At 36.4% G+C, this 27,006-nt stretch overlaps 1 long non-coding RNA gene across 1 annotated transcript in view; it reads right to left on the bottom strand.

Moving 5' to 3' along the window:
• Positions 1 to 11,397: 11,397 nt before the first annotated feature.
• LOC134737997 (uncharacterized) overlaps positions 11,398 to 27,006 on the bottom strand; it is a 34,489-nt gene continuing 18,880 nt past the window's right edge. The window contains exons 2-3 of the long non-coding RNA XR_010123472.1: positions 19,068 to 19,152; positions 11,398 to 12,677 (exon numbers count right to left, since the gene is read on the bottom strand). This is a non-coding gene — a long non-coding RNA (uncharacterized LOC134737997). The remainder of the gene's footprint in view (positions 12,678 to 19,067; positions 19,153 to 27,006) is intronic.

Below are 27,006 nucleotides of genomic sequence, written 5' to 3'. Positions count from 1 at the left end.
TTGACGTAGTCACAAAACCTGCAATGTGTAATTTGCCCAATCATGACCATGAGTCACTGTAAAAGTTACTAAGAAGGTTGTTCAAAAAAAGCATATTTTTGTTATAACTTTAGTTCTCAACCAGGAACAATTTAGGGAACATTTGGCAATGTCTGGAGACATTTTTGGCTGACACTACTGGGTAAAAGACAGGGATGCTGCTAAACATCCTACAATTCACAGGACAGCCTCCCATAACAAGACATTATATGGGCAAAATGTCAATAGTACCAAGGTTAAGAAACCCTGGTTTTCAGTGCAATAATATTTCGTGGACAACACAACTACTATACTCCAGCTGCCCCTCTGATCCTGTCTCCTCATCTGTAAAATAAAGATGATTATAGTGCCTCTTCATTGTGTTGTTGTGAGGATTGAGTCTGATTTATGTAAAGCATTTAAAACCATGCCTATGACATAAGTAGGTGATAAATAAATGTCACTGTTATCATCACCAGCATCATCATCATCAAAGCTTACCACCATGCAGCATGACCCTTTATTAGGTGAATTCTTGGGGTGAAAAAGGATTCTGTGTTAAAATAAAGTTGGAAAATGGTAGGTTAAAATCAGACAAGTTTCTTTGTTGTGTAAATGCCTGGAATCTCTAATAAGCAAGAAAATATAGGACATGGAGAACTTCACATTGATCTGACCAAAGAATCCTATGCAGAATCTTGCAGGACTGAACACTTGTAGGGAAAGGCCGGTGTGGTGAAAGGGCATATACTGAGACTCTACAAACAGGATTCAGCTCTTGAGTCTATCACTTATCTGCCATGAAGCTGGGTAAGGCCCTTGACTTTCCTTGGCCTCAGTGATCACCAACGCAAAAAAAAAAAAAAAAAAGGCCCTTCCAGATCAGAAAGTCTCAGCTTCTCTGATGCTCCTGGTTGTAGCATATCACTGCAGACCTCAAAGACATGCACTGTCAGATGGCAAGGACACCAGGGTCAAGCAAAATGAAGAGCTATGACAATTCCCAGGATGATTATGCTCCCCAAATTCCTGTTACTAAGGAAGCTCAAATATCCAATGTGGGAAATCAAGATGAACATGATATAAAAACTAGCCTTATCTGTTGTGTTTTTGCAAATGCAGTCTAACTTTTTAAACAGAAAGCAAAGCTAGCAAAAAACAATATGGTGCAATTTTTAAAAAATCTCAACTACTTAAAGTGTAGACCAGTATTATCTCCTCAATTATCTTTTAGGTGCTAAATAAAATCAGCACAGAATACGGCAAAAAAGGATTGCTACCTCAAGGAACTAAGACTCTATTTGGGGAGAAAAACGCACATATATCAGACATCCAGTGAGTGCTGACAGTTTAAACAAAGACCAATGGGAGCAGAGTCATCTCAGTTATTGCCATTTTTGATAAGTCAAATGCACAACAGCAAAATACAAAATAAAATTTAAAAATGAAATATAAACATTTATCTTTTCGTTTGGGTTTCCAAGTAAGTGTTTTATACTACCTCATTGTTCAGCCATCATTGACGGGTGCCAGGAAGGTATTTAAACTGCAGGGTATGTGTACTATTTGTCATTCACTATACTCTTCCTCCCTCTGAGTGCACTGGTAAGAGTTCGGCCTGAATCCTCTATGCATGACAGAGATGTACTTTTCTGGGATAAAAAGTGAAATGAGTATGCCTCGTATTGTCCAGGGCATGATTTCTTCATATTACAACCTTAAGATATTTTAAATTGTATAACTGGAATCTCTTACTCTGGAAGAACAGCCAGTGTACATATAGGTTATCCTTTCTTTTAATACCATTAAAGTCCATACCCATTTCATGACTTTGCATGGCATATGTAATCTTGGGGTCAGGGAGGGAGAAACCAAGGTGTATGCTAAGACTCTTCTATCCTCAGCAACCCTCTTAACCCAGGTACTGCTTAGATTGAACAGGCCGTGGTAACTGATAAGCAACATCTGCTCATTTCCTCATTGTTCACTCTCATACATGACTATGCATAAACTAGTGTTATTTTCTAGAATTCTATAGGTTCCACTAACTCTATTTCTGATGACAAACTTGTTTGTCTTTTTTTCTTTCGAAACCTTATGTTTCAGATGAATTTAAATCTATGTAGTCCCTGTTCTTCATTTCCAGACACAAAAAGAGACAATGGCTTCCTCTTTTCAAACTGCTTTAGAATATCCTTTTGTTGAGAATCTCTTTCAAAATGTTGAGGTTTGATTGTCTTTGGTGGTGTCCCAGAATGTTGTTTTACATCATCCTGCTCTCAACCTCTCCCCCCATGCATAAGCTTTGCTTTCCTATAATATAACCACTCTGCTCTGGTGAACCTCAAAAGAAAAATTCTGATTTTAAAAATCTAAAGCTTTAATTACTTTTACTATTTAAAAGCCATTTTCCATTATAAAATTTATCATATAAATTTGTCTAGTTTTGTCTTTAACCTTTTTGCTTTGACCTTTGAACATACCCTGTTATCAATGTTTTTGCTATTAAAGCTCCTTTTGTTTCTTTGCATTTTAATCATTGTTTTGTTTCATTTGGAAACTGACTCTGTTCACTGTTCAGCCCTCTGTTTTGGTTCTTTCATTGTGTCCCTATGCTGAATTTCAGACACTGCAAAATGTGAGCCCTGAAAAGGGCCTTTGCATTTACCCTATTCAGGAGTGCAGGATCATTAACCACCACAAAATAAAAACTAGTTCCAACTTCCTCTGCCATCTGGGATAGAAAGCAGTGGGGAAGCCCTGAGAGGGAAGGTAGACTACTGCCAAAGGGAAAGCATAGGTCCAGGTAGTGCTTCACCTGGATATGGATGTGTGTGTGTGTATGGAATGGTAGTGTCCTCGCATGTGGAGTTCCCATAAGTTCCCTAGAAGAGTTACAGTAACAGCAGTCACGTGAAACTTAGCAAGGAGACCTTGAAGATTTTAAAAACTCTTAGGTAACCCTGAAGTGGGTCCTCAGTTTACACATTGATAGCCCAAGCAACTCACCCAAAGCCACATGGAAGTAAACACTAGAGATTCAGCATGGCAACCCAGATCCCTTCCCCTAATACTAGGATACTAGCAAATACTATTTGCTAATACTAGCAAAGCACCATTTCCACCTTATTCTTTGGCTTTTACTTTTTCTCTTGTGAATTCAGTTCTATGAAATCTTGTTTCAGCACACATCTTAATTATGGCTGCCTCTGACAGTTCTGTCTCAAGTCCACAACTTCAACAGACTTTATACCCACACACAAGATCTATATATCCACGCCAAAGGTCAGGTGTGATAATAATGAAGAGGGAATTATCATTTTTAATGGTAAGCTACCTACACTTGTTACTATACTTTGCAAGCATATATTAGAATTTTCATAGGCAAAGACATATTATCCTTTTATTCATTGTCTCATTCATTGTTTTAAGAAATGTTCAATGAACACCAATTTTGGGTTAGGTGCCTCGAAGACTATACTTATATTGCAATTCCAGTGCCATGGCTCTAAAAACAATGATCTATATGGTTCCTTTAGTACGGCCTTCAGAGAAAATTTAAATATCAGATTTAGTAGCTTACCATTTTAAGGGTAGCTTACCATTAAAAATGATCATTCCCTCTTCATTATTATCACACCTGACCTTTGGCGTGGATATATAGATCTTGTATGTGGGTATAAAGTCTGTTGAAGTTGTGGACTTGAGACAGAACTGTCAGAGGCAGCCATAATTAAGATGTGTCTTTAAAGACACTATCTGCCTCTTTTGGTCACAAACATTAATTACTACCTACACCATCTGTGTCTTTTGCCAGACTTGGACATGAAGGACTTTGAATTAGTTCTAAAAATTAAAATTAAAATATGTGCTATAGCTGAGGACATTCAAAATGCTGTACAAATGACTCCCAAACAGGTTTGAAGAAGAGTTCCACAGATATTCTGCTTAATTAATGTGATATATAACAAAGTAATTAAGAGCAGAGACATAGAAATAGGAAAGACTTGGATTGGAGTCCCAGTACTACACCATTTATTAGCTGTCTGACCCCTTTAATCTCACTAGGCCGGTTTTCTTCTCTGTAAAATAGGAACAATCATGGCGCTTAGATGGGAGGGTTATTTGAAGCTTATCTGCAGTAATATAAGTAAAGCATGGAACCCAGGAAATGATCAACAGAAAGAGCTACAATTGTTATCACTGCTTTGACAATCAGAAGAGTTGGATGCGTTTTATTTTAATATTTACTTTTGAACAAAATATTTGGATGAAGCTGACACCCTGGCAGTTTTAGAAAACAGTTTTGTGTTAATTCTAGTTAGTATTTTAGATGTGTTCTGAAATAAAAGTAGACAACAGTCAATTATGTGGCTCTGTTTATATTTAATAATTTATTTCCATTTATATTTTAATATTTCCAGTAAAAGTTATGTTTATAGCTTAGCTAATAGAACTATCTAACACATAGTAACTTGCCCATTATTCTGAAATATGTGGTCTTATCATTTCTACTTCAATAAATTTTGCAAAACAAAAAGGCCACCAACACTTAAGATTAGCATAATGAACTCTATCTTCAAAAGGAAAACTTACTTTTCAAATAAATCTGTTTTTTAAATTATTCTTAACTGGGCTATAATTAGCTCTCCATTTTTATTTGTTTCTTTTTGACAGTGTGTTAATTTACAAAAGGAAATACATAACATTAGCTCTGACCAATTGATAAAAACATTTATTTTAAAAGGAAGCTGAATCTTTAAAATGTTTTGATCATCTTTGTCAGTTCATAAGATTTATGGCTATTTCTCCAGAATTTGAAAACCTCTTAGCAGCTAAAATAAAAATTATATTAAAGATTTATTCTTCAAAAAACAATCCAGTTGGGTAGTCTTTTATATCTCTTTCCATTACCTTTCCATATAGTCTTCTTTTGTCTACAAAAATATTTTCAGTCATTTCTGGGTATTGAAAGAAAATATCTTTTGGCTTATATTATTTAATACTTAATAACATTAATATGTTATTAAATTTTTCCTCATATAAAAACTAGAAATTTATTTCCAGAGATTAAAAAGTTATGATAAAATTCTAATTATTCGATTATTAGAAGCAATTAGAAAACTACTTAACACATATCAGTCCAGGTATTAACCTGTAATTTTTACTTTGAATTACAATTCAAACTACTGTTTTTCAAGACCTCCATTTAATTTGCATAAACATATTCATTTGAAAAGTGAATTAATGTTGCAGTTTTCATTCTGTTATATCATCCTAATCCCAATTCCAAAAGCATAAAAAGCAATATAAAATTTTATCACTGTTAACGTGCTAGGAAACATGCAGCCATGTTATAAAATTATTAAAGTCCAGCTGCAAAAAAGCTGGGGTTTGTGTGTTTGTTTTCAAATTTAATCTACTTCCATTCTCACCTATAAAAAGGAAATGAGTTTTGAGTCATGGCACAGAATATGAAAAGAAAATGTCAAGTGACAATATTACCAGTTTTTACTTGAAAACCCACTCTAGGTAAAAGCTACTTAAATCCTAATTTTTAAGGCTTCATTTACTTTATGTGGATTTTACTTCAGAGAACTCACACTTTTAGTGCTTTAGTCGACTGCTTCTTATATGAAATTTTTTATTTAATGAAGTTGAGATAATCAGTAAAAGGTTTGATCAGTGAGGCAAAACTCCCCAGGATAATCATTCAATAATGACTTTATGACTGGAATTTCTACTCCAACATGTGCTATAATTCAAAAATCTCAAGTTATTTTAGATAGTAAGATCTTACCAGTTTGACTTTTGGGGAAATCAATCCTTTGCTTGTATTCAAACCTTGGACTCTAAAATAGTTTCACCTCACATATTAGAAGCTTCTGGAGCAGGACTTTCTGAGATGGTTTGTTTATCTTATTTTATACATATCCAATTTACTAACGTGGCCCAAGTCCACCTGAAATTTGGCAGAGATAAGACGTCAGTTGTCAGATTACACTGGTTTTTAGAAGCAGTTCATTTTCCTTTCCTGCTACCCTCCTCAGAATCAAAATTACCTCTAAGCAAAGAACCTAGATTTAAAATACAAAGGAGAAAATCCAACACAGAATTACCTAAGGAGAAGTGAAAGAACTTTTTTGTAACCAATGCTATGCCTTCTTGGTCACTTTAATGTTTGCCATTTTATTGTACTTTTCCCTTCTTCCAAATTGTAGAAGCACTCTATAGAAGTAAAACAAAAAAGAGAACTATAACGCAAACTCTTAATAATTCAAAATAAGTGAAAAACTTAGATTCTTGAGCCACACTCCCCTACATGCTACCTACCCTGGAGGACTTACAATCAAATCATACTTTATTTTTTTCTAATTAAGTTGAAAGTAGTATGAATAAGGCTACTGCCTATACACAAATGGTACTAATTTTCCCATTTGGGTCTAAGTCTTTTAACTTCAACTGTTATGCCCCTGGCAAGGAAGTAAAGCTGAATTGGACAAGACTAAAACATTTCGTGGGTTTGATTTGCTGCGGATCATGAAGTTGGCTTTGCAAATGGCAGAGAAGGGGACTCCTTCACTACTGCTAACTCACAGGAATCAACGTAAAAGAGCTGTGGGGAATTAACACTCAGAACTTCTTTACTGGCTCTGATTCACATGGACTCAGGCTTATCATGCAGAACTATGATCAACCCACATAGCAGGTTTTATTAATTTTCTCTATACAATCTTTCATCGCTCAGTAGTTGATCCTTTGTCAGAGGCAGCACAATCACAGAAATGGAAACTGGGCCACAAACTGCTTAGCATAAATGTTTCCAAGGCCAATAAAAATGGCATTTTTCCCCTGCCAAAAGTATAATTTTTATTAATATAATTATTATTTTACTTAAAGAATCAGTGCTATTTGGACATTGCTGTTAAATGGAAATTACTTAATTTTACAACACATTTAATTTAGAAATTGGCTTCTAAATTAATGCTGATAGCTTGGAAGCTGATATTTAGACAAAATAGAGTAAGTTGTGTATTCGATAAAGCCATGATTAAGGATTTTCAAATGAGATTTATTTTTTCTGTTGTCTGCTGTATTTTAGTACAACCAATAACTACATCCTGGCAAAAAAATCAATTACATAATAAAGCAGAAACTTTTAGGAAGTCTGAAAGTAAGTTTTGTTCGCAGACTCTTTTTACTCCCCTCCGTACTGCAAACCAGCACACATATATACAATCGATTTTTCCCCTTCATCTAGACTCTTACCAAAATTATTTTAATAATTTCCTGGCCTGCTTTCTCACATAAGATGTGGAGAAAAAAGCCTCAATATCCACAAATACAGCAAGCACTTATATTGTACAAATAAAATAACTGACTTACTTTCTGAACACTTAATCGTATTTGAAAAGATGACATAGTTAAGAAGTCCTCAGTGAAACTACAGTTTATAACACAAAGATCAAATTTCGCTGTTTCTTAGTTAAGATTGACCTACCCTAGATTCAACAAAAGTTGTTTTTTTTTTTCTCACTTCCATAAAAATTTCTGAATCACTTGGGAGATTATTTCTAAGGAAATAGTTGTGAAATCAAGAAGCTGTTCAAACTTAAGTATCAATTCTTTTGTTAATTCATTTTATGATTAAAAGAACTACCAAAAACATTACTCTCTAAGAATCCTATCATTATATGTATTTTAAAGTGTCTTCAAAAAGCCATTTTATCTTAAAGCTGGATTTCATTCCTCAAATGTTAATAATCTGGGATTGCATCTCTTGCTTTTTTACAGTTAAAATTTGTTTAGAGCCCCCCCGATGTTTATATGCCAAAGCTACCTACATACACACGATGAAGAAAAACTGTGGCAATTATATGAAAATGTAATGACATCTGTCACTGAATGTCAATGTTTCAAGTAAAACATTTCTTACAAAAACCTGTTACTGAAGAAAAGAACTGTTAAAGTACATGAATTAAAGTATTTTTAATTATCCCAAATAGGTACCAACAAAATTTAACTACAGCTTAGTTTTTTAGGCAAACCAAGATGACTATTTTTTTTAATCTGAGAAAAACATGGTATGTAGAAAAATTCTATTTTATGCAGTTCAACACTCTTCACTTGAGGATATGAAATTTATAAGTATGCAATCTCCTTGAAATTGTAAAAATATAATACACAATTTTATACTACCTTCTAATTTTACTTCCTCAAGCATTTGTTATTAGTTTCTAGAATAGCTATCTAGCTATTACACCGTACATAAAAGGGATCCTCCAATTTATTTCCACTTCTAAAAAGATGCTTAAATATAGAATAAAGCATTTCATACCTCCCTTCTCGTTTAAAATTCCAAAAAGGGCCAACAATCCACATTATAGGTTAAACACTTTGTCTCTGTTATACACTTTTCAGAATTTATAAGACTGAAAAATTATAAAATTTCATCCAATGAATAATTCTGTACTTTATTTAAGAGCCTGATTTCTCTCCACATTTACCTATCATCTAAGCAATATTAACATGTACAACAAAGTAGTAATATGGTATAAATAGAAAATAAACACTCCAAGCTGATAATTCCATAAGGTCTAATGATTCTATTAAAACAAACACAAATCAAAATTTTCCATTTTAGGGCCCCAAATTCAACTTGAAACATTTTTTATATGATAAGATTAAAGCAACTGCCCAATTTTCAGGAAGCTCTGTCTCAAGGAAAAAAAGAGAAAGGAGGAACTATAGTTCTTTGGGTGACTTAAATCACTGCCTTTTTTACTTTTTTTGCCTTAAAATCAAGATAAAGTTCTCACCCTAAAGATTAACCTCTGAAGACAATGAAAAATAACCAGGATTGGACTTTAAAAAATAACTTAAAAGTCAGCCCCCTCATACAAAACTCGACAACAAATAAACCTAGACTTAACTGTCATTTTCAAATCCAATTTTTACCTGAATTGGTAAAAATTTATTTAAAACAAAATGCAAAATACAATATTGTTGCAATTTTGGCCCAAGAGAGAAACACTTTAATGCAGACGTAATAAACTCCAGCGAATAAATAGGATCATTTTCCTAATTTCACTTCAAAGCTGCCAGGATTTCAATAAGGAAGTTCAAAGGCCCGATTCCAGAAACTAGAGGTCCCCGGAAAGTGAGGGGCGTCTGGCCACAGCCTCAGTTCCAAACCAGGTATAGTTCTTGAGCTGTCATTCTTAGTCCTATTACCACTAATACAAGGTCAAAAAACGGTCCTGTAAGGTGTCAATTAAGGGGTCACTTTTGCCTAAGGTTTCCTTAACTTCTCTCCTAGTGAAGCCGCTCTAAGTGAACATTTCCGCTGTGTTTTTTTAATGACTGCCATTGTCTCGCTAGAGAATGAGGCTCTTTTAGTAGTACTGTTGGAAAATTCAGGATTTTACAAAACATTTTCTCAGCTGTACAGGGCAAAAACAAACTTTAATCCTACTAGCTATGGGTCTAAACCACAAGCCTAATTTCTCTTCTCTCTTAAGAAGGGGAAGCTTAGTTAAGTTTTAAAGTGACAGTAATTTTAGGTGGTAAAATGAGCTCAACTCAAACATCGCTGTCTTGAAAGCGCTCTCCGCCAACACGCTCATGGACACACACAACTCCTTCCTCGAGGTTTAGGGACAGAGAGCGAACCTGTGACTTCGGGCCAGGAGGACGACCTGAGATTTGGACAAGAGCAGGCGGCGGTTCCGCGAAAAGCCAAGGGCGGCCGGCGATCCGGGATGCGCCGGACCCCGCCGCAGCATCCTCGTTTGGGCGCCACGGGCGCCGGCGGTCCTCGGACCCGGGTGTCAACTGCCGTGTGCCCACTGCCGTGTGCCCAGGCCCCGAAGCCTCCTCAACTCCGTGAGGGACGCCTCCCTGGCCAGCTTAGCGCGCAGCGGGACCAAGGCTCTCCCAGCTTACCTGAGGGTCCGAGTAGGAGGATAGAGGCGCCGCCCGGCCTCGCCCAAGCGCACACGAAGGGGCCGCTTCCCGCCCCCCGCACCCCAGACCAGGCGGCTCTCGGAACACCGCCTCCCAGCTCTGGCCCGGGACCAGGCGGTCCCCCAGCCGGCTCCGGCGCCGCGGCCGGGGACGCGCGTCTTCTTTCTCCAGGCGCCGGACGTGGAACCTGCGAGCCCCTGGCTGCGCCCCAAGTTATGCGCAGGTCGCAGCTGCTCACAAAGCTCCTCCTGGGAGGCCGCCCTGGTCCCCGAGAGGGGCGCGAGGGAGTTGAGGTTCCCGCACCTTCGCCCCATCCACACCTGCCGCCGCCGGGGCCGCCAGAACCGTGGCTCCGCCCCGGCTCCGCCCCTCGCCGCCCCCGGCTCCCGCTCCAGGCGCCGCCGCCGCCGCCGCCGCCGCCGCCGCCGCCGCCGCCGCCGCCGCGACCGCCGCGGGAAGGAGGGGGAGGGAAGAGGCGCCTGGACGGGGCTGCGGGAGCGGCCGTGCTGAGCCTCCTCCGTTGGGCCCGGACGGGACCCAGGTTTCTCCACCGCAGCGCAGGTCCCGAGTGACGGAATTCTGTGGGGGAAGCGGCGGCCACTACGCTTGCTTTTGGCACAGTAGCCTTTTGCGGGTGGGAGCTTCTCGCAGTCAGAGCTAAGGGAGAGGGAGTCCACCTGCAAGAGCCAGAGCTCGCCCTTGTACTCTCCGAATGCAAACTTAGCAAATTGAACAGCGGAAGTACCTCCTTGGTCGGACCCCTGCTCTTCTAGGGGTCTTCTAGAAACGTGGCGGCTATCACAGGCCCCGTGGTATAACTGGCATTTGGAAAACGAGGGTGTTTTTCCATCTGGAGTGGCCTCTCTCCTATACTCAACCCTCCCTGTTCTTCGACGCCTCTCTCAGATGCCATCTCCACCAAGAAATTTTTCCAGGTACCCACCTGCGCCCAGATTTGATTCCGCCCTCTTTTGGACAGCCTGGGTGCTCTGAACCTTTCCACTGCCCCTTCCCGTGTATGAGAGCGCCTTGTGAAATGCATGGGCCATCGTTAGTTATTTTTATTGCAATATGTGGTTTCGTATTCAGTACTGTAGTATACAAGCAGAGATATTTATGCTTTCACAACACTTTTCACTTGGGTTTGAATTCCTTAAACATGAAGACTATAGTAAGTTGCCCATCTCTGGAAGTAAATACTGAGGGGTACATGGCAGGGTAATCCGACCAGATGACCTAGCCAGAAGTTCTGGCTGTCCTACTCAACTATGCCCTCCGCAAGCCCAGCATGGTAGCCTTTCACCTGGATTTGAAGGGGAAAATTTTATTTCTCTCTGTGAGTGTAATTACATTTTGGCAAAGGTCAGTCTAGTTACCACCAAAAAATATTCTACGAGTTGGAGGGTGGGGGTGGGAGCGTCAAAGCAAGGTTAATAGTGGTATTTTATTGATTATGAAGTAAATATATCTGTACGTAAATAGTCTTTGTTCAACCAAAACGAAAAATATTCATCAAATATTCCCTAATAAGTTGGTACTCATTTCCTTAGCCACTTTAAAAAACGCAAGTCAAATATAATTGATTATATAAATTGTATCTGCATGAAGATTTGAGCCCAAGGACTATAAGAAAGATTCAAATTTTAAATTTTCTACATAAGATATGGTTAAATAAAATGTTTGTATACTATTTCCTATACCTAAGTGTATGTTTTGAGTTGAGAGGTCAGTAGTGTTTAATGGTTAATAGTGTTAAGTAAACGACAGCTAGGAATCACTACAGTTAGCTTAGAATAGGTTGAATTTATGAATTCCATTTTAAAGAACTGAGAAATCTCAAACCATATGACTGCCTTGACCAAGAAATAAAAAAAATTAAACAGATTCTTACTATTAAAATTTCTGAAAATTTTGAAAAATGAATTTTTAAAATTAAGTCGTAGTATTTTTAAAAAGCAAATATTTTAGAAATCATGAAAAATGTACCTTAAGATGTAAAAGAGTATAAACCTCAGAGCTAAGGGCTTTTTAAAAATGTAGTTACTGAAACCTATTCATAGAAAACTCAAAAGCATTCTTTGAAGTGAAAAAAAGTACTCTAAATTTATTATGGAAAGTATAGTATCATTGAACTCAAATAGCTATTTTAAACATCGTAATTCTGTGAGTAACAAGAAAAAAAAAGCTTTCCTTATATGTGAATCCCACTAGGCAAGACTTTGTCCAAAGTCCAACAGAAAAAAATATTGAATAAACAAGCATAAGCATCTCATTTGTGGAACATATTTTTAAGCTTTTATACAGAAGCCCAAAATAATATTATAGAAAAGATTACACAATTTCATAGCCAAAATTATATATCATAATATTATGAATAGCAAAGAACCAAAGAAGGAATAATTCACCTCAAATAGTAAATAAACAAAAACTGTCTTAAGCCCATAGTATCTTTTAGACTTCAACTGAGGCAAGCAAGCTGTTTGGCCCAAGACAAATATACATAATATCACAGTAAACCCAGAGCTAATAGAATACAGCTATAAAAGGCCCACATTGCAAACACACAGGCATCTGTAGCTAAAACTATCAAAGGGGCTTGCCCAGGGTACTTCACATACAACTTTTTGTTCCATCTTACTTCATCATAATGACAGCATCGTCTTGAATGTGAGAATTTCCTCCTCAGCCTTTACCTGCAAGTAAAAGATGAACACTACTCATTTTCTAGTTGTACCCTAAAATGAATAAATAAGTCAAAGTTTCTACTGGCATTTAAATTATTTCTAAATATATTACTTACAAAGCTTAATGTATTATTTTAGTGATTAATAATTTCTGTACCATAAAACTTGTTCTGTATTAGTTATCACATCTTTATACATCCACTGGTAATCAAGGACTTTCAGAAGAGAGTAGAATACAATCTTTATGTTATTTAAAGTTTAAATATATGTATTTAAGATACGTGTGTGTGTGTGTGTGTATATATATATATATGTATATATAAAATGCACCCACACACGAAGTACATGACAAATGGGAATAGAAACGCCAAAACAATCTTTTTCCGAAATAAATATTTATAATAATTATAAAATAAATTATTAACAGAAAGTATACAAAGTGTGCTTTCCATTTCATTTTTAGTTTACTTATTTAGAAATGTTTTTGCATGTAAGCAAACCCAAATTCTGGTGATTGTTATTAGTATTATTTTTGAACAATGAAGTGGTGCAAGAAGCATGGGAAAGAATTTCTTAGAGGTGTCTCTGGCATTTTTTGAAGTTCAAATAAGCTTTTATGTGGAAGTTAGCAGATAATTTCAGTTTAAGCGATTTGACTCTGATGACATCGACAAATATTTTAATGTCTTCTTTATAGTAGACATGTTATAGAAAAACTTTATATATAAAAAGTTTATATACAGAAAACTTGCTAAAAAGTATTTTATAGTTCTTTATATAGAAAAAACTTGCTAAAAAGACAACACTATAAATATCTATGCAAATATTATCTGTTCAAACTAGATGGTGGGTGTATGAATATCTGGCATCATTTTGAAATGTTTCATAATTAAGAATAAAAGTTGAAATAAGAATATATAACAACGGTAAATGAAATATTGAAATTATTTAAAAATATTTGTGATTCCCCATTTATCCTTATACAACCTTTAGCACGTTAAAGCATTTAAATGGGTTATCTTCCATTTGTGGGCTTTTTTTTTTTGTAGCTACAATCTCATGCCTGCTACTTTTGAATAATAGAGTTCTCACTGTGAAGAGAGAGGTGAGAAGGAAGCATTTTTGGTACATGTAGAAAGGTGAAAATTAATTTTTCTAAAAGAGACAGTGTCATGCTTTTCAAAATAAATGTTGTAGGTAAAACAGGAACAAGCTGAAAATGTTACATGTCATTGTATCTTTATTCCATGCCAAGTTTAGAATGTTATTTTGCCTGGTAGTATTATTTTCTTTAAATGTTTAGTCAAACACACATTTTATTTCACCTAACTTCCGTAAAGTAGAAATAGGAAAAGAAATATTTAAATTATTCAAAAAACTGAATATGAAAAATATGAGCCATATTCTGTTTTATTCCTGATATGGTTTTTTTTATAAGAACATTTAGAGAAAGCCATAGTTTTCCCTTAAAAATGAAATGACATAGTATTGGATTGTACAGTTGTCTTTAGGTATACATAAATTTATTGAATGCTAAATCAGTTTCCAGAATTTTTTCAACTTTGCCCATTCAGCCCTCATTTTAGGAACCGTCATGAAGCTTGTCTTAATTGAAAATACAGGCAACAACACTAGCTGCTTAAAAAAAAAAAAAAATCCCTCATGAGCTGTTAATGTACAGAAAGTTAATCTCTGGCTCAGAAATAAGTCTTTCTTATCAATGGCCTTGTTCATCTTTAAATCATCCATATTTTGAAGAATCAAAGGATTTCAGAGGTCTCTATGAGGAAGAGTGGTGGTTCTTAACTCCAACACACCAGGATGATATGGATATATCTACATGGGCTTCCAAACAATTATTAGGTTGTGATAGTACAATGCTTAGTTCTTGCTAACTCTGATTTTATCTCTTTCTCCTCTCTTGAAAGAAAGTGAAAGCAATGTTTTTTAACAACTTTGTTTGCTCTAATGTAAAGAGATAAATTATTCATACTCATTACTTGTAACCCACCTTACAATTTATAGAGATGCACAACATATTAAGTAGATAGAGAACTATTTAATACCAACTCCCCATCACTAATAGTTTTGTTCTAAGGAAAAAAGTCAGTTTACTCCCTCTTACCCGTCAACCTGGTGATGCCTTCCTCATTGTGTGGGTTTAGGCTTTAGCTGAGTGGTGAGATGGAGTATGGAAAGGATCTATCTGACAGGAATCTGGGAGGGGCTGCTCTAAAGTGCTTTGTGGTAGAGGTATAGAATTGGACCACTACTAGGGTCTTACTGCTCAGTAAAACTCCATAGAGGATCAGCATCAGCAAGACCATTTAAAATGCAAAATCCTAGATGATATCCCAGACCTACTAAATCAGAATCTGCATTTTAAGAAGAGAGAGAGAGAAAGAGAGAGAGAGAGAAAGGACTTAGAGAAAACAAAAGGTAAAGAAAACATTGGTCTTTCTCAAAGGTAGCAGGTCAGCTACTGAAGAGTTCTGAATAGCACCCTAAATTCCAGCCATCCATTCTTTACTCGAAATTGGACTTATTCCTTCAAGGAATGCATTTATTAGATAAAAGGAGAAAAGTAAATAAATGATGAACTCTGTTTTGACACATTTTGATCAATGGCCAGGTACTTCCATCAGGAAAAGGAAGTGCTAGGGCATCCTGCTTAAAGTAAAGGACTCTTGTTATTAGGCTAGCACACTAAATTAGAATGCAGTAGTGTTATCTTAGAGTGGTACAAGACATGTGTCAGTCATCTTTCTGGCATTTTAGTGAGTGCAGTGGAAAATGTATTCAGGCTTTGGAATGAAGTGCATCTCATTTTTACTCTCCTCTCTGACACTTACCTTCATTAAATTTCCAAAATCTTTGTCCCTCCATTTGCATACCAGTAAAAATAGTAAAAATATTGTAATGTATACCTCATATGGTACTGTAAAAATTAAACAAAATCATATTTATAAATTCGTTAGCAGAGTGCAGGGCACACCATTTATGTTTAAAAGGAGAGAGAGAGAGACTTGAGAGAAACACCAGTTCCATTTCCCTTCCTTTGTAATGGTGTTGCTGCACACCTAGTGTGTTCAGTGTAGAACACATCAAAGACCGTCAAATGTCTCTGGGCTGTTGGTTTTAACGCTGAAAAAGCCAGCAATGTTTGGAACCACATCAAGGATTCCAATCCATTCCCAATCCCCATCCGATGAATGACTAGTTAAAAAGTCATGCCCCTGTGCATGTTGGATACAAGAAAAAACAAGTTTACAGCCAAGGGAACCTGGCATACTTCTTAAATCCCTGTCCAGCTATGGAAAGAGAGCTAAAGTCTAAGCAGATGTCCAATTGAGACCCAAATTATGAACGTGTGCATGTGTGTGTGTTAAAGAAAAAAATGCAGATTATCTTTATGGCCACGACTCACCTTCCATGGAACTATCTGAAATGAGAATTGGCAGTCATAAGGGAGACATGTTGATATATCCAATATACTGAGGTAGGAGGCATTTGTTTGGCTAGGATATGTGAGAGGGTCCTTTTCTCCCTGCTGGGTTTTTTGTTTGTTTTTTTGTTTGTTTTTTGTAAATCTCTTGTGCCTGATACTTGCACAGATATATTCTTACGGTGAGACTTTCTCCCTGGGGAAGTTTTCCCAGACATAGCCCTCACCCGCCTCCTCCCATGCTCAGTTGCTTTGTCTGCTTTTTTCCCATAATTAAAAAAACAAAACAAGACAACTCTGTAATATCCTTTGCATTGCATCTCCTCTGCTAGCCTTTCAGCGGCAAGTACTATGCTTTATTTTTCTTTGTCAGCCTGACCCATTTCCAAACACATGGCAGGTCCTCGATAAATGCAGAAATGAATACTCTGATCCAACATTTGCATTTATCAGACTTGGTATCCCACATGAAGTGTTCCATGAAAAAAAAAAAAGACAGAGAGATGTTCAAGAAATCTTGGGCTTAAACCTCAGACCCATTAATAGGCTAACATGCACTGTATTTCTCAAACATTTTTGACCATCAAAACCCACTCCCACATTTTTTAGAGTGTAGCAGGGCACAGTTTGCAAAACACAGCCCTAGTACAAACAAAAGCAGTCCAAACATTCAACAATGATTCTTTAATGCTTTCTAAATTACAGAGTGTAATAGCATTTTGACAAAACAGAAATCTCCGTGTAACCAAAAGATTCACAATACTAGATTTTTAACAACATTTAATTCAATGGAATCCCAGTACGATGAAATAATTTAGACACTCCCTGGTAGTATATTGTACGAGGATTTCACCTGGGTTGGATAAGAATCTGACTAATGTTATTTTACCCAAAGTAAGCCAACACAAAGGGCAAAAGAAGGGAAATATTTGGCATAATATTTTTCCAGGCAATGGTATCAGCATAGGAAACTCAGTAATTACAACTCTGGTTCTAGACAGGTACCCTATACTTTTCAAAAAGCTTTCTGTAGCATTCTGGGAAGATGGTTTGGACAATGGATAGCAAATGAGAAAAGTGATTGTATGAATCAAATTCCTGCAGGTGGTGATCTTTTATACCAGGTTTTCCTCCTGCTTCTTTTCTACCTTCCCTACCTCTCCTGCCTTCCCTCTGTTTTCACTTCTCCTCCTCTTATAGTCTTCAGACCACTACTTTTCCCCCATTTTGTTACATCAGGGCTAGTGAATAATGCTAAACTAACACTCATTATAGTAAAGATGATATTAAAAATACATCACAGCTAGAATGGTACAGATGCTGGTCACCTAGAGCTAAAGGCAGCCAGAACTCTTGAGTGAGGTCTAGAAAACCCCCGATCTGTCAGAAGCTAACCTATTCATTGCTGACTCAAGGAACAGGAGTGTCCCAGGTAAGGGGCCAGGAAAGTAAGAGAGGCACTGGAGGGTCCGTGGGGCAGTAGCTGTTTCTACAGAACTATATCAATACAGATATATAACAATATATACAGAACAGTACCAATATTTTACAAGCCTAGTCAAACCAGTGCATGCCAGATGCATGTCACCCTTAGATTCAATAACTTTTTGCTGAATCCCTCCCATGTGCCTGGCATTATACTAGGCCCTGAAGACGGGTTGAAGAGCAAGATTTTTATCCTAGTATCAAATAAATTCTCTAAATTATTGAACATTAGGTGATCAAGAGGTAAATCAAGATGCAGTTGTGACTTTTTTCTGTTTATCTGACTTAAACATCAACCCTAGTCTGTAATTAGGTTTTAGGCAATGGGTAAAAAAGAAAAGTAAGGGAAAGAGAGGTTAAACTTGGGAATGGAAGTAAAAGAAAACCTTGCTTAGGACAAGGAGGAGTGCTGTGACATCACTGGAATGTTTTGACTCCTCTTTGTCTTTTGAAGGCATTTTCTCACTTTCAGAACCATCTTTGCTAAACACTCTGTTAGCATGTTTTTATTGAATGTTTAATTTACATAACCATGGAAATCATGGGGAAATTGTTTCTTGAACTCATCATTAATTTAAAAGATAGAATAATAATACAGGAAAGTGTCTTTCTTTCCTATTCAGGGTATTAAAAAATAATGAATTTGTATCCTGTTTGCTTTGAAGTAATGAAAACAGTTATTGCTTATATAAAACTTGGTTATTTGAAAATTTATTTTCATCATTTGAAATATACTTTGAAACTCAACCCACATCACTCTGGAAGATTGCAAAAGGAAAAGCTCATCACTGAGTTTCTTCTTCCAGGCAGGGTTCAAGCTCCATTCACATGTAAACCTCACAAAAATGCTATAAGTTGGAATCATAATCTTCATTTTAATGAGGAAATTGAGGTTCAGCTAAGTTATGTAGCTGACAAAGATGACACATGGCATGTGGCAAAATCAGCACTTGACTCCAGCTCATAAGGCTCTAAGTCAAGGAACTACTAAGTCGATCTTTCCCAGCAAATTAATTGCATTTCCTTAAAGTCTCTTACATCACCATGTAAAGTACCATCTCACCTAACTGCTAATTGAAAAACTCACCAGAAGAAGAAAATTGAGATTTGATACCCAAATAACCAGTTTTCTATGTAACTATTAGGTTACAAGCCATCATTCACCTGAGTATGTTTTAAGGTTGAAACAGAACCTAATATACAGAAAACAAATGTCAAAACTTCTTTAAAAGGCTAGTATAATCCATTATATACTGTATTTCTAATATCAAAATAAACTTTTATTGCCTAATGTGAATTCAAAGCAATCGAGTCTTTTTCATCCAAAACAATACAATGTACAAACTTAACACAAGACTACTTTGTTTGCTTGCTCAAGTTTCTCTTAAGAATCAGTACTAAATTTATAGATATACTCATATGTATACACTCATAGGTTAAAAAGTGGACTCTTTGCCAAGCAGGCTTACTCTCTTTCCTCCCCGACATTGTTTCTTCAGCTTTTTCCTCTTCCCTGCAGATCACTTTGGACAATATCCTTAAATATGATGAGAGCTTGACATGTGGAAATAAAAGCAGGATATAAAAACAGAAAATGAAAACTTTTATGAGAACGAACAAAGATAAAGATAAAAAATGTGTGCATATATAAATATGTTAATACACAGTTTGTATAGCAGTCATAAAGTATGCACTCTGGCATAAAAAGATAGATCTAAGAAGATAATGGGAGCAAATAGTAGGAACAGCAAGACGATTGAAATGTATAAAATAACAAAGGGTAGAGATTTGTTCTCTGAATCCTAGAATCCATGAAATTATAAAGAACAACAGAAAAAGCTATTTGTGGGTAAAATCAGGAATGAATATACAAGTGTGATAATAATTATAATATGTAAAATTTACCAGTTTTCAAATAATAATTTATGTTAAGCGTAGTCTAACTCTTCTAAAATGCCGAATACCATAGAGGTGTCATTTTGACAATTGAATATTTTGGTACCATACATGGGCATAAGTGCTTATTAATGAGTTCCAGTTAACAGAATAAATAATAAATGCACTTTTACTGAACACTATGCAAACCAGCATTTATTGTGGTTTTTAAGATAGATGGGAAGATGTTTTTCTTTGCACATAAGATTGTAAACTCTTGAAGGCTTAAACACTGCAGTAAGTGCAGCCTGGAAAATGAGATAAATTCAAAAGTAATTTAGTTTAATTGATAAAATGAGCTATAATGGAACCTAAAGATATTTGGGGGAGATTTCTAGCTTTAAGAATAACAGCTCTAGAGGAAACACTAAGAGCAGCAAAGCACAAGGCTGATAGTACCCACTAGTTTCTAACACTTCTTATTTTCCTGTAATTAAGCTCTCGAGATTTATGTATACTAATCTGATTATGTATAAATACCCATCATGCTTCCAAAATATTTCAGGAGAAAACTGGATATATATTCATTAAGTTATATGCATTTCTAGAGGAATAATTGTTCTGTCTTAGTCCATATTAACATTTGTGAAGAAAAACGATGAGCATTTTTGGAATGAAATATATCTTCTAACCAAATTAGTTTTAGTTTTCTCATTTTAAATGCATCTGAGCAATAAAAATATGAAAGCAATTATTGAAACGTAATGAAAGTGTTTTTTCATTTTTAAAAAATATCTTGGAATTAAGCGGACCTAATAGACATCTACAGAACTCTCCACCCCAAATCAACAGAATATACATTTTTTTCAGCACCACACCACACCTATTCCAAAATTGACCATATACTTGGAAGTAAAGCTCTCCTCAATAAATGTAAAAGAACAGAAATTATAACAAACTATCTCTCAGATCACAGTGCAATCAAGCTAGAAATCAGGATTAAGAATCTCACTCAAAACCGCTCAACTACGTGGAAACTGAACAACCTGCTCCTGAATGACTACTGGGTACATAATGAAATGAAGGCAGAAATAAAGATGTTCTTTGAAACCAACGAGAACCAAGACACAACATACCAGAATCTCTGGGATGCATTCAAAGCAGTGTGTAGAGGGAAATTTATAGCACTAAATGCCCACAAGAGAAAGCAGGAAAGATCCAAAATTGACACCCTAACATCACAATTAAAAGAACTAGAAAAGCAAGAGCAAACACATTCAAAAGCTAGCAGAAGGCAAGAAATAACTAAAATCAGAGCAGAACTGAAGGAAATAGAGACACAAAAAACCCTTCAAAAAATCAATGAATCTAGGAGCTGGTTTTTTGAAAGGATCAACAAAATTGATAGACCGCTAGCAAGATTAATAAAGAAAAAAAGAGAGAAGAATCAAATAGATGCAATAAAAAATGATAAAGGGGATATCACCACCGATCCCACAGAAATACAAACTACCATCAGAGAATATTACAAACACCTCTACACAAATAAACTAGAAAATCTAGAAGAAATGGATAAATTCCTCAACACATACACCCTCCCAAGACTAAACCAGGAAGAAGTTGAATCTCTGAATAGACCAATAACAGGAGCTGAAATTGTGGCAATAATCAACAGCTTACCAACCAAAAAAAGTCCAGGACCAGATGGGTTCACAGCCGAATTCTACCAGAGGTACAAGGAGGAGCTGGTACCATTCCTTCTGAAACTATTCCAATCAATAGAAAAAGAGGGAATCCTCCCTAACTCATTTTATGAGGCCAGCATCATCCTGATACCAAAGCCTGGCAGAGACACAACAAAAAAAGAGAATTTGAGACCAATATCCTTGACGAACATTGATGCAAAAATCCTCAATAAAATACTGGCAAACAGAATCCAGCAGCACATCAAAAAGCTTATCCACCATGATCAAGTGGGCTTCATCCCTGGGATGCAAGGCTGGTTCAATATACGCAAATCAATAAATGTAATCCAGCATATAAACAGAACCAAAGACAAAAACCACATGATTATCTCAATAGATGCAGAAAAGGCCTTTGACAAAATTCAACAACCCTTCATGCTAAAAACTCTCAATAAATTAGGTATTGATGAGACGTATCTCAAAATAATAAGAGCTATTTATGACAGACCCACAGCCAATATCATACTGAATGGGCAAAAACTGGAAGCATTCCCTTTGAAAACTGGCACAAGACAGGGATGCCCTCTCTCACCACTCCTATTTAACATAGTGTTGGAAGTTCTGGCCAGGGCAATCAGGCAGGAGAAGGAAATCAAGGGTATTCAATTAGGAAAAGAGGAAGTCAAATTGTCCCTGTTTGCAGATGACATGATAGTATATCTAGAAAACCCCATTGTCTCAGCCCAAAATCTCCTTAAGCTGATAAGCAACTTCAGCAAAGTCTCAGGATACAAAATCAATGTACAAAAATCACAAGCATTCTTATACATCAATAACAGACAAACAGAGAGCCAAATCATAAGTGAACTCCCATTCACAATTGCTTCAAAGAGAATAAAATACCTAGGAATCCAACTTACAAGGGATGTGAAGGACCTCTTCAAGGAGAACTACAAACCACTGCTCAAGGAAATAAAAGAGGATACAAACAAATGGAAGAACATTCCATGCTCATGGGTAGGAAGAATCAATATCATGAAAATGGCCATCCTTCCCAAGGTAATTTACAGATTCAATGCCATCCCCATCAAGTTATGAATGACTTTCTTCACAGAATTGGAAAAAACTACTTTAAAGTTCATATGGAACCAAAAAAGAGCCCACATCGCCAAGTCAATCGTAAGCCAAAAGAACAAAGCTGGAGGCATCACACTACCTGACTTCAAACTATACTACAAGGCTACAGTAACCAAAACAGCATGGTACTGGTACCAAAACAGAGATATAGATCAATGGAACAGAACAGAGCCCTCAGAAATAATGCCACATATCTACAACTATCTGATCTTTGACAAACCTGAGAGAAATAAGAAATGGGGAAAGGATTCCCTATTTAATAAATGGTGCTGGGAAAACTGGCTAGCCATATGTAGAAAGCTGAAACTGGATCCCTTCCTTACATCTTATACAAAAATCAATTCAAGATGGATTAAAGACTTAAATGTTAGACCTAAAACCATAAAAACCGTAGAAGAAAACCTAGGCATTACCATTCAGGACATAGGCATGGGCAAGGACTTCATGTCTAAAACACCAAAAGCAATGGCAACAAAAGCCAAAATTGACAAATGGGATCTAATTAAACTAAAGAGCTTCTGCACAGCAAAGGAAACTACCATCAGAGTGAACAGGCAACCTACAAAATGGGAGAAAATTTTCACAACCTACTCATCTGACAAAGGGCTAATATCCAGAATCTACAATGAACTCCAACAAATTTACAAGAAAAAAACAAACAACCCCATCAAAAAGTGGGCAAAGGACATGAACAGACACTTCTCAAAAGAAGACATTTATGCAGCCAAAAAACACATGAAAAAATGCTCACCGTCACTGGCCATCAGAGAAATGCAAATCAAAACCACAATGAGATACCATCTCACACCAGTTAGAATGGCAATCATTAAAAAGTCAGGAAACAACAGGTGCTGGAGAGGATGTGGAGAAATAGGAACACTTTTACACTGTTGGTGGGACCGTAAACTAGTTCAACCCTTGTGGAAGTCAGTGTGGCGATTCCTCAGGGATCTAGAACTAGAAATTCCATTTGACCCAGCCATCCCATTACTGGGTATATACCCAAAGGACTATAAATCATGCTGCTATAAAGACACATGCACACGTATGTTTATTGCAGCATTATTCACAATAGCAAAGACTTGGAACCAACCCAAATGTCCAACAATGATAGACTGGATTAAGAAAATGTGGCACATATACAGCATGGAATACTATGCGGCCATAAAAAATGATGATTTCATGTCCTTTGTAGGGACACGGATGAAATTGGAAATCATCATTCTCAGTAAACTATCACAAGAACAAAAAACCAAACACCGCATATTCTCACTCATAGGTGGGAATTGAACAATGAGAACACATGGACACAGGAAGGGGAACATCACACTTTGGGGACTGTTGTGGGGTGGGGGGAGGGGGGAGGGATAGCATTGGGAGATATACCTAATGCTAGATGACGAGTTAGTGGGTGCAGCACACCAGCATGGCACATGTATACATATGTAACTTACCTGCACGTTGCGCACATGTACCATAGAGCCTAAAGTATAATAATAATAATAATAATAATAATAATAAAAATAAAAAATATCTTGGAATTAATATGTTAAAGCTTTGCTCAAACTAAATTAAATCACTGATTTGATATTAGTCCACCAACTCTTAGCACATTCTTCACTTGTTAAGATATTGCTCTTTCTGGCATTTAAGAGAACTATGGCTTGCTAAATTAATATGACATCATTTTTTTGCTCCACTGGTGTACAAATTCTGGTTTTCTAAGTGCCTTCTCAGAAATGCGTTCTTTTCATACTTTGCTTTGTCAGATTATTTTAAACAAAATCTTTTAAGATACGTTTATAATACAAGTTCAACATTAAAGAGCTTTAAGGGGGAATTGCAGAAAACTGGAGATGGAATGGGCCCAAGCAGGCTATCTAAAGGCCAAACTCTTGCCAAAATAAATTACCTCTGTAGAGAACAATGTCATTTTCCTCTATTTCTTTGTATATTTAATTTTTTAAAAAATTATGCTGAATTCTAATAGAGCTCACAACTGGGATGTCTTTTCATTTTCTTGTCTGCTTTTCAGATTAGTTTTAGTAAGTATAATCAAAATATTACTTCATGTTTATTCTTTATGCATACATTCTTCCTGTGTTTTTGGAGAAATAAACCTTTTACTGATATGATACGAAATGAGCAAATAAGAGGATTGCTTAGCTTTTCAATGACAAAGTAAGAGAATGGAAGAAAACCCAAGAAGTGGACTGAGAAATAGAAAGGCAAATCTGTTTAAATAGTATTGCGTTTCACCTTATGTTGTTCAGTGTTTATCTCTTTAACACTGCTAACACTCAAGCCACCCTCCCACCTCCACCAAAAAATATCAGGAAGGTAAAATATTTTCCTTTAGAAAATCAGAATTTAAAAGATAGGAACAAGCACAATACTGCCAGCAACAAGGGGTGAGATTATTCTGTAGGAACATGAGAGGTGGTCAGGACCAGAGGAATGAACTTCGTTTAGAGCCATACATAAAGTAAAAGGCAAAGGAGATGATAATAAAAAGAAACATCATTGAAAGTGGAATGGAGGAGACTAGGAGAGTGGTGTTCAATTGGCAGATCATATAGAACCCCAGAGATGAAAACAATTCATTAGTAATTCATTACTCACTAGGTATCTAATATGTATCCTGCCTTCTACTAAACACTGGCTAAGAATACAAAAATGCAAGCTAGGACCTCACAATAATTTTGCTTCTAGGTGGGGAACACACTTAACTAGGTAAACAACGGTTAATCGTATTCTCTTTTGTGTTAAAGATCTTAAGAATAAGAGGAGTTGAGTGGAGCGAGCAAAGAAGACTGGCGACCTTTGCTAGAAGGTTAGGTTCCTATTCGGCTTTGTCCCCGGACACCTCTCTCTGTCACTGGTGATAATACTCCCTTAGCATTTGGGCCCATGTCGTAGCAGAAAGTTATTTCTCTGGAATAACTCTGATTTTAGAAGGTGATTTCAAGGACAAAAATCAATATAGCTTACAGCACAATTGGATTGCTAGCTGTTACCAAATTCTCTTTGTAATTTATTTTATAACTTTTCTCTTTATTCACTGTAGCAGGAGAAAATACAGAGAGAGATGCCTTGAATATAAAAATATACCATGGTACAAAACTATTTGCTAACAAATTTGGTTTACTTAACTGTGGAATCAAGTCAGGAAAATTGAACTGAGAGAAATCATAGAAATTATTTTATCTAAACTTCTCATTTTACGGATGAGGACATAAAGTCTAATGAGATATAACAACTTATAGTCAGATAACTCATTTCTGATAAAACTCCATGTCTACAGGCTCCATGTTCTTACCTTTACACCATACTGTTTCTCCTTGCAGTATTTTCCTACTTAAAATGACATTTTACATATTAATAACCTACAAACTTGGAAATTTCAGATTATGTTATAGTAGAAAGTGCTTAAGTTGGAGCTAATCAGCCCTGAACTGGAATCCTGTTCAGCTCAGCTACTAATTAGCTATAGAATTTTGACAAGTTGATTATTCATTCTCAACTTGTACTTATGATAGCACTTACTATATCTCAGCTACTTTTTTAAGTGCTGGGAAAGTAGCAAACAAAAACTTACATTTTTGTAAAGGGACAATGACACACATGTACATAAATATTTACTGTGTCAAGTGTAATACCTCTAGGAAGAAAAAGCTGGATGAGGGGTCAGAGAATGACAAAGTTTTATAAAAGGTATTAGGAAAAGTCTCTATGATAATAACAGCTAATATTTTTAGAGTTCTCAGTGTATCCTAAGTGCTTTACATATAATTGCCTTTAAATCCTCACATTATGCTATGAAGTAGGTCCTATTAATATCTCCCCTTTAACAGATGAGAAAACGAATACCCTTAGGGGTTAAGTAACTTACCCAAGATTATCCAGCTAGTAAGCAATAGAGCCAGTAGGTCTGGCTCCAGAGTGTCCTCTAAGCACTATTTGATACTGCTTTTCTACTTAAAATGGGTAGCAGTGGAGCAGAAGATTCTCTGAGTTGCAGTTTCCCTGCCCGTAACAGGCTCATTTGAGAATTGTAAGATGAAATATACATTTAAAACATAGCTCTGCGTCTGTCACAAAGTAGGTTTTATAAGTCAGAATTCTTTGGCTGCAATTTACAGAAACCCAACTGAAGATATCCTAATAAAAATTTTTAAAAATGTATTGTTTCATGTAGGCAAATTGCATGGGCAGGAGTAGAGTGAACCTCAGAAATAACTAAGGCCAAGGACTCCTCAAATGGAGACTTCCTCTCTCTCTCTTCATCTCTGTCTGTGTGTTGACTTTATTCTTTCCTACTACAGAATGACTTTCTCCTTGTGATGGAAAGTATGGTTGCAGACTGCAGGTTTATATTCTTTCAGATTTTAACAGCTAATTAATGAGCCCTCACTGTAGTTAAGAGCTTTACCCTGACTACCTGTACTCATTCTCAAAAGTAATCCTCACAACAACTCCATGCAGTTGGTACATCTGTTATGTCCATTTTCAGATGAGGAAATTGAGGCACAGACATGTAAATAGTTTATCCAAAGCCACTAACTAGAAAGGGTCACAAATGTAGGCAGTCTGTTCCAGGGATAGTACCCTTAAGTCAACATATTCTGCTTGGTCTGAGTTTTAAAATTAAATGAACTAAATTAAATTAAGGGCAAAAAACACAGTTTGGATGTTCTGGAGACAGAATTTA

This window comes from Pongo pygmaeus, chromosome 13 (genome assembly GCF_028885625.2).
Source record: "Pongo pygmaeus isolate AG05252 chromosome 13, NHGRI_mPonPyg2-v2.0_pri, whole genome shotgun sequence".
Classification (NCBI taxonomy): domain Eukaryota; kingdom Metazoa; phylum Chordata; class Mammalia; order Primates; family Hominidae; genus Pongo; species Pongo pygmaeus.
The sequence above is the reverse complement of the archived record's forward strand: the minus strand, read 5'-3'. Positions and strand labels throughout refer to the sequence as shown.